At 34.9% G+C, this 10,798-nt stretch overlaps 1 long non-coding RNA gene across 1 annotated transcript; it reads left to right on the top strand.

Annotated features, from left to right (window-relative positions):
- Positions 1-566: 566 nt before the first annotated feature.
- LOC114731881 (uncharacterized) lies at positions 567-6,058 on the top strand. The gene is made up of 3 exons (XR_003738944.1): positions 567-765; positions 5,041-5,108; positions 5,990-6,058. It is a non-coding gene; the product is annotated as an uncharacterized LOC114731881 (long non-coding RNA).
- Positions 6,059-10,798: the final 4,740 nt, after the last annotated feature.

Here is a 10,798-nt window from a genome sequence, read left to right as displayed (position 1 = left end):
TCTTTAATTCTCAAGTCTATCTAGCAAGTTCATTGTAATAACCTGAAACTTTTATTATAATTTACATAATAATTATATAAATTGTTATAGTTGGAGCACAACAAGGAGGTGGGAGATGGCTGGCAGTAAGTGGTGCTAAAAGATTAAAGGTCCCAGGTTCGAATCCTCCAATTGTTCAGGGAAAATATATTTTTTTCTCCTATTTTATAAGAGTTCCCCAAATGCTTTAAAAAAAACACTAAAACTAAGTGGCATTAGATAAATAATGTCATCGTCCTTTTTGTTTTTGGTTCAGCGAAAGAGGGAGTAGATGTAGGAGAAGGTTCGCGACTTGAAAGCTGAAAACCCCAGCCACTCTTTACCTCCGTCCGACTCCACTGATGTCGTTGTTCGCTGCCACTGTCTTCTCCTCCATTCAAGGTCCTTTTTTTTCCTCTTTTCTCTCTCTTTTCTTCCTTCCCCTATTCCGCACTAATATCTGCTTCTTCCTCCTTAATATTTCAGTTCGTTGTTCTCTTTCTCTTCCTCCTTAAGCGATTTCCATAGCTGAAACACAAGGAGGAGTTGCAAGATTTTTCAGCACCTCTAGTATCTCTTCATTGCCATTTTCTTTCTGCTGCTGTCAAGAGTTACGCCTGTTTAAGGAAAAATGATTCTGTTCTGCTAAAGTGCACAATTAAAGGCATTTTGAGCCATATTTCCTCTCCTTCACGGTTACATCTAGTTAATTTCAGAAAGGAGAACTCTTGGGCCTACTTAGAAGAGGTAGGAAGTGTAACACCGTGAATTTTATGATTTGGGATGAGTAGAAAAGAGAAAAATTTATTAAAATTATTTATTTGCCAAATAAAAGGGGAAAATTATGGAATAATGATTTTAGGGTTTAGAGACATTTGGAAAAGGTATTTCCCCAAAAATGGCTTAAATATTTTTAATAGATAATTTTAAGAGAAGAATGGTTTATTTTCTCTGGAAATTATGGAAAAATAGCTGAGAGATGATTTTTGGCCCGAAATTTTTATGAAAATTACTTTAAGGGTCACAAAAGTTATTGGATGAGGAAAATCCATATAAAATACTATGGATTAATTTTTGGATTCACAAATTCAGGAAATTATGTGGAAGGGGGAATAAGAAATAAGGAATAATTAAAGGCAAAATGGTCCATTGCCTCATGTGCACAGCTCGCACGTGTTGCTCCGTCCTTATAACCATCAGAATTCATTTTCCTTCCCCATTTCATTGCTGCCTGAATCTTAAAACGGAGAGAGACCAGAGAAAAACTAGAGCTCGACGAAGAAGTGTCGGAGGTGGTGATCGGATGTATTTGGGTCACATGCAAACCGATTAACCTTACAAGGTAAGCCTCCTGATCATTCTCCTACCCTTTTCTTTTCGGTTTTGTGCGTGGTTTGGCTGCAATGGAGGAGAGAGAGAGTTGGGGTGGAGAGAGAATGTGAAGGAAAGGAGAGAAAGATCAGTGAATTCATGTTATATGGCAAGACTGAAGTAAATGACGCTGGTTTTTAAGCTTGCATGTCACTATTATCTCTGTTTCGTGAATTCCCGAACAGAGCATGTGATTTCTGGGTTCATAGGCATCGGGTTTGAGGTATTAGGAGAGAGGAAACGTGTATTATATGAATATGAAGTTGCATGTTGATGATGGTGGTTGCATGTGGATTTCTTGCTCTGTTCTTGTGAGCCAAAACAGAGCTTAAACTTTCTGGTTATGGGGTTATATGTTGGGTCTTTCAGAACTGAAGGAGTGTAGGTATATACATATGTGTGTGTATCGGTTTGAATAAGGCTTACTCCTCTATCCTAAGTCAACCGTATTGTTGGAAAAAAAATTTTAGTAGGAATTATGGATTGAGGTTTTGTGTGCAGGGGAGATTGAAGTAATACATATATTTATATATGTGTGTTTCGGGTTCTAAATGAATTGAAGGAAGATGATGATTCTGCTGCTGAATGGAGTTGAGTTTGGATATATATATATTAGTGAATGTGTGTGTGTGTGTGTGTGTGGGAAAGCCGTGGGAAGTATGAGCGGAAAACATTGAAATTGAAATGGTTAATTGGGAGGAAGTTTAGGCATGATATATATATATATATATATATATATATATAAGAGTCTATGTGTATAAGTGTCCGATTGGTTCAGTGATTTAAGAAGAAAAAGTTGCTGCAGTAAATATTAATTAATATGGGAGGAAGATGAAGACATACACAGATATAGATAAGGTTACACTTGGAGATTGGAGTTCAAATGTTCTCTGGTATTTTTGTTGTGTTTGGCCGAAAGGGAGTTTATATTTGCGTGTTATGGGGGCTGAGAAATCCAGATTTTTAAACATAAAGAGAGTTTGATGCTCCTAGAATTTGAATAATATTGCTGTTATTATATAATGATTTCAGCTAGTCTTATCATAAGTAAGGAACTCCAACGTGATGGTTTTAGTGTGGAATTAAAGCTGGAAAATTTGAATACAGTTGCTTATTGTGCTTCCAAGGTCAAGCAGCTATATTAGATTCTTAAGTCATAATTAAGGACTATGAAATGATGATTAGAAGATTGGTTTTAAATCTAGAAAATTCCAGAATAAGGCACAAAATTGTCCTAAACTATGAGAGGGGATCAAGTATTTAAATGGGTGGAGTTTGCCGAATTGGAGGAGGTACATTGAAGTCCAAATAGATTATATAGGGAGTCTTGCTTATCAATGATTTAAATATGATTTCAGTTTTGGGTTAGGCAATGATATTTGCAAATGATAAATGTAGAAGTGGTTTAGAGAGTATAAGTGTGTGTCTGTGTGTATCGTGTAAGGCCATGAGGTTCATATTGAGGAACCTGGAAATGATTTGAAAATGAGTATTTCATGTTTTCAAGAGCTGTACACTAATTTCAGATGGTTAAATAATAAGTAGGAATTATTCTTGAACTTGGAAGTCTTGGATTAAATGTATTAAGTTGTCAACTATGTTTATTAGTAACCAGAGGATGAATAAGAAAGTTAATATGCTGATTGCTCTTAAATATTAAATAGGTGCTTCCAGATCTAAACTAAGGAAATTGTTCTTAAAAGTAAAAGTCAAATACAAATTTTTGACCAAGATGACCAGTTACTGAGTAAAGTAACTGTATGGGTTGAGATAATTAAGGAAGGAAGCATTCCAAAGAGAATAGTTTGAATAAGAAAAATTATCTAGGACGACCAACTATTATGTAATGGTAGAGATTAAAGAAAATTTGGGATTTAAAGAGAGTTATTTAATTTATAAATTATGTTGGATCAAGCATTAACCTACCCTTACTAAAATAATAGGTTTTGATATCTGCAAAAGCCCACCGAAGAAGCTAAGAGAAATGAAACAAGTAAGGTTTGATTTTGAAGCAGAAGGTTCAGGTAGTAGTTCTTTCCTCTCTTACACTTGTGTATGATTGCTGCATGTCTGTTTGTGCCATATTGCTATTCAAAAAGCATGAGAACATGTAATCCTTAATTCCTTGCATGGATTTTTAGCCGTGACCACGTGCAGCTGATAAACATGGGGCAGTGATTGCCAATTATTTGCGCGGCAGTGATTGCCAATTATATGCGCTGCAGTGATTGCCAATTATATGCGCGGCAGTGATTGCCAATTATATGCGCGGCAGTGATTGTCAATTATTAGCGCATTATTTATTCAGCTTGTCTAATAGACATGGGGCAGTGATCGCCAGGTATTTGCGCATTATTTATTTAGCTTTTCTATCTGTCATTGCGCATAAATGCTTAATTGCATTAGCTTGCAAGGTTATGTTCCACTTTGGCTTGTTTTGCATGCTTTATGTAATCTGCACATTTGTTTGATGGAAATTACTACTACGGGGATTCTTCAGAATCTCACCCCCTAATTTATGACGAACAGTGAAGGCTAGTAGCTAGAAGGACAAGAAGGTTATTTAAGAAGAAGGTGGGCTGGTTGAAGATCAGAGATACCTGTTATAATTCTGTAAATTGTATAGCAAAATATATGGGCAAGTAACTTTACTTGCTCTATGGAAATATTATTTTGTATCCTCTAGAAGAAGGAAGTGAGCATTGCCAGGTGCACGTATATGCTGTCAACCAAGAGCGTTGCTTTATTTTTTTTAATATAATATTATAAGATTGTATAGTATGAAATTATTTTAGGTGATAATAGATTAAGTTGAAAGCAGGGTTGATATTGGATCACTCAACAATTATCTGAAGGGTTGAAATATTTGATCAACGGATTCCAATGTTAAAAGAAAAAAACAATTCCCTGTCTTTTTCCAGGACGGAAACCTGGCGTTAGTGATTCACAGACGTTAAAATGATCCTATTAATATATAGAAAAGTGAGGTGTTGCAGGAAGGATCTTATTTGTTGAAAGGTAATTTACAATCTTGATCAGAGGAATCATTTTAGGCTTGTGGTTGGGTAGTGCTGTTTGTTTTGTTTCGTATGATGCGTGTTAATGGGAAAAAAAACAAGTGTTTGAGGAATGTTCTTAGATTGGATGAATGTTAGTCCTGTGAACCAGTTCTGAATGCCTTTAATATGCTTGGTAAAATGCTTACATGAGGAAAAGAATTGTTGATAGGTGTTGCTATGATATCTTGACGGAGGAGAATAAAATAGATATTATTTGGATTAATTAGGATATAATCATTGGTCTCCATGAAGTGGTTGAAGGACGTAAGAGCTAGCAGTCTTTATATATAGAGAGATTGAATTTGTTAGTACGGGTGGTGCTATTGATTATGTAGAGTTAAGTTATATGTAATGTTCCCAGCTCACATGCTAATCCGTAGACGTTTGCAATATTCTTGGTTGGGTTGTTAAGGTTGGTTGAGGTTGTTGATGAATGATTCAAAAAGTATGAGTATAAGTCAGATAAAAAAAAAATAATAATAATTTAAAATATTGATCCTAAGTATAAATGTGATGTCAAAAAATTTATAAATGAGAAAGTTTGTGATTATTTTTTTAGTGGAGCTTTGATATTTTGATTTTGGGTTATTAGGGGATTGAGGAGTGAACTTATCTCAAGGTTTTATAAACCAAAACCATTTAAAGGTGGGAGCACAAGAGGTGAGTGGATAACATCCCATTATTACAAATTTTACGAGTAAGCTTTTATTGTTATTGACTCAATTAAACTTTCAGTTTTTCTTTATTTTTCATTTTATCAAAGTGATCATATTTAAAATCTTGTCAAATTCGTTTTACTTATTAAATGTCTTAACATGTTACTTGTTGAAAGAATAATTTTGCTTGTTATGACGAACAAAATGTACTCTTAATCTTTACCAGGCACTTTATTCCGTTAATTAATAGTTATGTTTGGAATTTGCATAGAGGTTTTGAAGATGTTACTTGAAAATTCATATCTTGGGGATTACCTGTTACAAAATTTTCTTTAAAGAATTTTATTATTAGAAATAATATATATATCCATATATTTATATGTCAGCGATTGATCCCATGCATGCTTGTACATATTTTGAGAGGACTGAATACAGAACGCTGGTTACTAGCAGCAGTACTGTTAGTCCTTGGCGCGCCATGGTAAATTCGAGCTCACTTGATTATTCGTGGGCATAGTTCCCGCGCTTGTTTCGTGGCTTCGGCTACGCTTGATTGGTTACTTGCCTCTCATGGACTGTGTGTCCATGCTTGTATTCGTGGCTTCAAGCCGCGCTTGTTGTTTCGTTCTGTTGATGTCCTACATATGATATAACATTTTATACTTTTTGTATTGCAAGTTATTTTATTATGAAAAGTGTTTTTACGGATTTATTGAGTTTAATCACATATTTAACCTTTTTAATTTATAGCTGTACGTTGTATAGATCTTAAATCTTTGCCATATTAATACTCAAATTTAAAGTTATTTCATTCTTTTCTTTTAGTAATGCATTTAAATTTGATAAATGGGATGTTATTCACCAATAGATTGTTTTTGGCCTCAGATAGCACTCCAGACTCTGTATTACCAGCTGAGCCGTGAAGAGCCTTGTCAAAGATCCAGAGCATGTAATTTTTTTTGAGTAATTGCTAGCTAATGTAACCACAAGAGTACTCGTATGTCTTTATTTTATTAGTTAGATGCTCCACGTAATCTTGCGTTAGGTCCTAGTCTTTTGGGTTATTTTGGAATGTAATTACATATTGGTACCGGGGAGCAGACCTCCAAATTTTATTCAAAAAGAAATGTGCTAGCAGATGACGGGTTTTATTCAATGAGATCCTTTTGTTTATGATTACTTTAAAAATGTTAGTTATACAATTGTTTGCATATGTTTAGGCTTGGGAGTGTGAGATCTCTCTTATTTCTGCTCTAGGCATAAAAAAAAAAAAAAATCGGGGCATGACATTCATCCTCAGGAAAAGTCAAGTAGGGGAAGTATTGGTTTATATGCTTAGCTGTAACCAGCTGTAATGGGCCTAGCCCAACTCAACTCATACATGCAACAAACTTCAGTTCAATATGTTACAACGGCTTACAGTATAAATAGTTGAGCTTAGCTCTAATTGTATGATTTAAACTTGATTAATAAAAGAATTATTCAGAGCTTTCCCTTTTTCTCTGTTTCTTCCCTGTTTTCGGTTACCCCTATGATATCTGGTGGAGCCATTTCAAATTGTACACCGAAACAAACTGTTGACCGAAAAAGAGAGAGAAAACTTGAGTTGGTTTGGGCAATTATATGCATATTTGTGAACTCGATCGATCCTTTGGAAAAATAATAATATCACTGTGAGTTACTTACTTGATTACAGTAACCAACACCAAAGCCATGTAACAGACGGCCAATGATGAGCATGGCCACATTTGCTGCAAAACCATTCAACAAGGCTCCCACAAGGAAGAACAAGCCTCCAAGGAACATGGAGGTTTTACGACCAAGAATTCTTGTGGTGTTAGAGGGAAACAGAGAGGCTACCAAAGCTGCGGGGTATAGAGATGAAGTGAACAACGTTAGGAGTCATTTTTGAATCTGCAGTAGGGTCCGTTTTCATGGCCCTTTTCAAGCTTCATTTGTTTGTACACAGAAGGGAAGAACTTGATCAAGAACGGGTCCATAGAAGTTACGCCTCATGTAATCCCAAGGTCGTAACCAAAGAGAAGACCTCCATGGCGGCCACGAAACAAGAGAACAACACGTAGGTTGTCACTTTGACCTCATATTGCCTTGATCTACCTTGATGAACAAAACCTCCTCCGCCCATGTTTCGAATATTTAACGTAGGAAGTTGTTTTTCCCCTCTTTAGACCCTTTTCAAGCTTCATGTGCTTGTACCCACTGTAGGTTTTCACCGGAACATTGTGCTTTTAGGTCTGTCATACAATCACAAATGTTCATAATGTCCTAAATTTGGAGTCTTTGTTACCCAATTTTGTTGTTAAAACATGAATATATTTGATAGAAGATCTTATTGTCCTTTGACTATTTTTTTCCTATTATTTTCAGAATGTCTGACTTTTCTTAATTATTTAATAACGAATTATTTCAGCAAATTCAACAAAAGTAATGAGGTGCATGTGCTGACTGCTCAACAGATTAGACTTCAATTTGATTCCCAGCCCTAAACCGCAGTAACTTGTCAACAAATTGATCTGGCGAAACCGCCAACCGCTACACTTGAATGAGGTATAAGACTCGAGTCTAGCCTTAACATAGTTATGTGCATATATTTTAATTATATAAAATAAAAATAAAAGATTATTAAAAATAAGAAATTAAAATAATTTGAAAAAGATCTGAGGTATTTTGATATCGTACTAGTTTTTAATGAAAATGATAAGGTTTCATTTCAAGAGATGCTTGGTTTGCGAGCTATGAAAACTTTGTCATCACAGACAATGAAAAGACTCAATCTATATATAAGCTTTTATGGGATTTGGAGATCAACAAGTCAGGAGACTAGAGTCGCATGGTTCCATCCTTGAAAGTGGAAATCATGCACACCAAACAAGCCCAAATTTTAGTTCCCTATTCTCACTCAATCCACTTCCCAAATGCTTCCTCCAATCCTTATTATAAGCTTCAAATAACTAATTTATGGATAACAAACAAATAGTTAAAATTGATTAAAAGTAATAAATATGTTAGAAATATAGTTTTGTTTCCAAACAGCCTTTATAATAAATGACAAAAATGAGAACGAGAATGTATGGGAAAATGTACAAGAGGGTATGGCAAAAAAAACAGAGAATAAATAATTACGGGTAACAATAAAAAAAGTGCATTAAATGTTTAGACAAACCATGAATTAAAACTTATAAAATAGATGACACCCCTCTCCAAATTTGAAGCTTATAAATAGAACCGGAGGAGTAAAAAACAGCGAGATTCTAATTTGTATAACGTAAAGCACTGACCTTAGGGTGGATAGCTTGGTGCATTGTAGGTACGATAGAGAATGTCCCATGCATCTTTGGCTTCAGAGACCCCTCTTATATGAGAGTGATTCTTAGGCCCGCAAGAGATGCGAATGACATGCAATGCTGCGGCATTCTTTCTTCTCCATCTGCCAAAATCTTCCACATCATTTTCGTCTGGTCTTGCGATACTACTCGTTACTTCCCAAAGATCTTGAGATATTAGATAGTTCTGAACCCATTCAAACCAATCTTTTCTGGTGTTCTTCGCGAGTGGCTCTGCAACTATGTCGTTAAAATTGCGCATCCTTTCCATAACTCAACTCAATTGAAGCTGTTGTTGCAGATCGATGGTGATGATACTCTCTGTAATATAGCCACGGCTTTGAAAATTGAAATTGCAGCTACCAATTAATGGGCAATATTTCTTGATAACTACACATTTTCTGCTGAAAGGAACAGACATCAATCATAGACATTACTTACCAGTTGAACTTGAATGTGTGTGTGTGTGTGTGTGTGTGTGTGCAGCTTCCCTCCTCTAACGGAAATTTGATATGCTAATGGCTCAGCCTTCTTATGTTCCTTTCTGTCTTCTGGGCTTTTGTAAAGTAAGCGCTAGTCTTTGACCAAAAAGGAAAAGGTAAGCATTAATCATATCTCTATTTCGGATCCGCCGATTCAACGGAGAACGTGACAAAGTTTTTTGAAAATATCATGAAAAAAGATAGTGAAAATTACAAAATTACAAAAATTGTAAAATTATAAATCGGGTATTTTGTCAAAAATTTATTGTTATTTACCATTCAGTTGTTGTCAAAAACAAGTCTTGTAATGATTCTGATTTACAATTTGATAATTTTCATGGTTTTTTTTTTTTGGGGATTTTTCCAAAATTTTTCTTATTATTTCCCTCACTATTAAACATTCTTTTATAATCACGTTAGCTTTTGCCTTTTGAATGGTAGACTGAAATGATGCTTCTTTCTTGACCGACCCAAGAGAACATGTATGATGATTTTTTTTCCCCCTTGATATCGTAAAAAGTGCTTTTTAAAAGAATTTTTTTAAAATTGAGACAAATTTTTTTATATATTTACTTCGTATACTATAAAATTATTTCATATACTATAATCACATACAGCTATCCTTTGAACTTGACATGCTGTGACTGTTGGGCTGGTGATTTAATTTAGAGCACGTGAATAGATTTCACCCTAGCTTGCCGACTTGCCCCTTCAAAGAATGGAAACAAAAAAATTCAGAGATAGATGGCTTGCAATAAATAGAGGCCATTGTGGCCATGACATTGACGGCTACGGCGATGACGGCGGACATGAGAGAAGCATCGTCGCCGCAGCCAAGAGTGTGGAAAAGGACAGGAGCTCAAAACATGACGACGTTGATGCCCGTGAGTTGTTGGAAGAAGGAAATGAAAGAACAGAGAGTTAGCTGAGGCCTCTATATATTTAGCTGAGTTCTATTTCGGATCGGCCGATCCAATACTCGAGAATATAATCCGTGCAATTGGCATAATCCAGGATGTCAATAGTAAGCACTTGTCATGGTACAATTATATTGATAAATTATTTTTAATTGATAATTTTTTAAACACAAATAGTTTTTCTATATCTTCTAAGCCCCCATTTACATCTGAACGTAGAGAATTATTACATAATCATAAAGTGCCCTACCATGATGTAAATCTTGTCTGTCCCTCTCTCCCCTGATCACTGTAATCACCAATTCTTGCAGATTCAGAAATTAAAATACACAGTTCATCCCAGAAAAAATGAATCTTGAACTGTATTAATTTACCTTTAAAATATAACACTTTTTTAATTTTATCTCTATTTAATATAAATACTACTTAAAAAATAATTATTTGTACTACAATAAGTGACGGACAAGATAATACATCCACGTTAAAAAATCTCAACTGTAACTTTTTGCTTACTGAAATTTCTTATTATTGATGGAAAAATGCTCATGAATAAAATTAGACTGTTACACTTTTTATTAATTTAAAATTAAATGGTTCGACTTTATTTGGGTTATTCAAACTATAATAGGCGCATCATATCTTGTAATAGGCCCATGTATCCTGATATATTTCCAAAAGCACGATTATTGGAGTCTTTGAGAAAATGGAGATTTGGGATGAAGCAAACTAGCTAAACAGCATACACTACTTTAAAATTAATTAGTTTGGCATAATGAGACACCAAGATGTCTATGATCTGAATGTGCAAAGGTTGATGATACACACGCTTCTCCAACTTATGCCCTTACTTAAGCTAAAAATAAAACCAGATGCTTTACACTCGAGGGGATGTAGAATCTCTTATTCAACAGAAAATACATAAAGTACTAAGATGTGAAGTACACACACATT

The sequence above is a fragment of the Neltuma alba genome, unplaced genomic scaffold (genome assembly GCF_004799145.2).
Source record: "Neltuma alba isolate B1F8T4 unplaced genomic scaffold, ASM479914v2 tig00012859_pilon, whole genome shotgun sequence".
In the NCBI taxonomy this organism is placed as follows: domain Eukaryota; kingdom Viridiplantae; phylum Streptophyta; class Magnoliopsida; order Fabales; family Fabaceae; genus Neltuma; species Neltuma alba.
Note: the sequence above shows the minus strand (reverse complement) of the source record. Positions and strands in the feature narration are given on the sequence as shown.